The sequence below is a fragment of the Propithecus coquereli genome, unplaced genomic scaffold (assembly GCF_000956105.1).
Source record: "Propithecus coquereli isolate 6110/MARCELLA unplaced genomic scaffold, Pcoq_1.0 Scaffold725, whole genome shotgun sequence".
In the NCBI taxonomy this organism is placed as follows: Eukaryota; Metazoa; Chordata; class Mammalia; order Primates; family Indriidae; genus Propithecus; species Propithecus coquereli.
Window position 1 is genome coordinate 940,354 of NW_012153341.1, and position 2,288 is coordinate 942,641.

The following is a 2,288-nucleotide window of genomic DNA, read 5'->3' on the forward strand; positions in this document are numbered from 1 at the left end:
ATGAAATTTGTGAGAAACCCAATTTCAATACAGAAGGCTAACTTCCTACAAAAACAACCGTCCACCTAGCTGCCTGGCCAATTGCTCAAAAAGAAGGTGTTTTCCATCAAAGCAAAATGCAACTGAAAACATGAGTCTCAAACAGGCAGATGAGATGACGCATATGGAAGCACAGAGATCAGAGTGGGGGCCGCCCACGACCACTTTCTAGCTGCAGAATCACAGCTAAGTCACTTGAGTTTGTCCAGACACGGTTTATTTTTCCATGAAGTGGATGTGACCATAGGATCTAGCATATGGGTTGCTGAGGGGATTAGATAAGGAAAGCCGGGAAATCAGCCGGCACTGTCTGAGGCAGGCGGCGAACCGTCCATGCGCGGTAACCGGTGCACGCAGTGTCAGCAACAGCAGCCGTGAGAGCTCCAGTGCTCGGTATTTTCTCTGTATCAAACCTCTGCAGAGGTGACCCCGTGTCCCCACTGCCTGCCTTCGGTGCTGTGCTTCTCTGCCTGTGGACTCAACACTCATCCATTCGTCCATCCATTCAGCAAACGTCCAGGAAGGGCTACTACTGGGCACTGTCCCACGCCCTGACGATGGCACAGTGCCAGGATATCTGACCTAATTGCTTATAGCAGGGGTCAGCAAATTTACTCTCTTCACGGCCGGATGATAAATATTTTAGGATGTGTGGGCCATATGCCTGTCACAACTGCTCTGCCACTGTCGGGCAAAGGCATCCATAGACAATACAGACATGACTAGGCATGGCCAATGCAACTTGATTTACAGAGGTAGGCAGTGGGCTAGATTTGGCCCAAAGTCCATAATTTAAAGACCTCTAGTATATAGTCTAATAAAAATTTGAATAAGTATAACAAGTTGAATAATTAAAATAAAGTTTGAGAAATACTCTGATGGTCTAAGTGAGGGCCAGGAAAGGCTTCTGGGGGAGTAATGTTTAATCTAATAACCAGCAGATGAGTAGGAGGCAGCCAGGCAAGGGGGGAGAGAACAGGACTCTAGGCAGAGGGCATAGTCTGCAGAAGGCCAGGAGATAAAGGAGAAAGCAAGAGACAGAGATCGAGCAACAGAGAGAGGGACAGGGAGACAGAGAGGGAGACAGGGACAGAATGAGACAAACAGAGAGAGAAAAGCACGGTGTTTGTTCTCGAGGAGTGAAACAAACCGAGAGCGGCTCTGTGCTAGGGGAGTTGAGGCAGGTAGCACAAGACGCAGCCAGCAGCACTCAGAGGCCAGTGTGTGAAGGGCCGAGGGCATCAGGTTTAACGTTTGGACTCAGCCCTAGAGACCGTGGGAAGGCCGTGAAGGCTGAAGATGGGGAAGGGCAGGAGGCCATCGCATCTCTGATGGCCTCGTGGAGAAGGGGCTGGAGAACGGCAGGTGTGCAGGAAGGGAGCTGGACAGGAGGCTGCCCAGCGGTGCGGGAGGGCTGGCGGTGGCTGGCCGTGACGTGGGACAGGGCTACTGACAAGTGGGTGTGGTCGGGAGATGCTTGAGAGCTAAAAAGTCAGCAGATGGGTTGGGAGGGGGCGAAGCAGGCAGAGGAGAGTTTCTGCCGTGGGCAACCACCTCTGCCAAGTCTCTGAAGCCTGCCTGCCCACCACGCCTTTCCTGCGCTCCGCCTCACCTGGGACCCTTCTCTGACCTGATCTTCCCAGAGTGACAGACACTTCTCTGGGCCCCTCTGCCCCACTCCCCCCTCACCACAGGGAGCACAGCTCTGGCAGCATCTCCCCCTGCGGCTCCTCGGCAAGCACTTAGCTGTATACTTTAACTTCTGAACAGTCTAAAATGGGGAATGAGCTTAAATGAAAACGAAAAAGAGATTAATTAAAAGGAAAGCTAAATATTCAAGGAAGTATACTTCATTTTCCATCAAAGTGTAATTTTGGACAGTGAGATAATTCTATGCCAGAATCTTTTGGTTTTGCAGGATCATAAACTAAAAAAAAAAAATCTCTTTGTGCTCATTAAGGGTAAGAAAATAGATCTGCAAGATGAGCATCATTTCAGAGGCATCATTTTCATGTTCATTATTGGCCAACACAACCGTTCATTCCCCAGGAAGATTAAGAGGTTCACTTTACTGGATATTTTGAGCTGAAATATCTCTGAATATCAAGGTCAAGGAGACAGGCATTGTTATGTCACCTGGAAGCAGAGCTGCCTATTCCCTTAGTATAATATATCAAAGTCCCCTAAGACATCTGAGGCTGAGGTGGGCTCATGCGGCGATGTCGTTCACTCCTTCTAGAGCCTCAAAA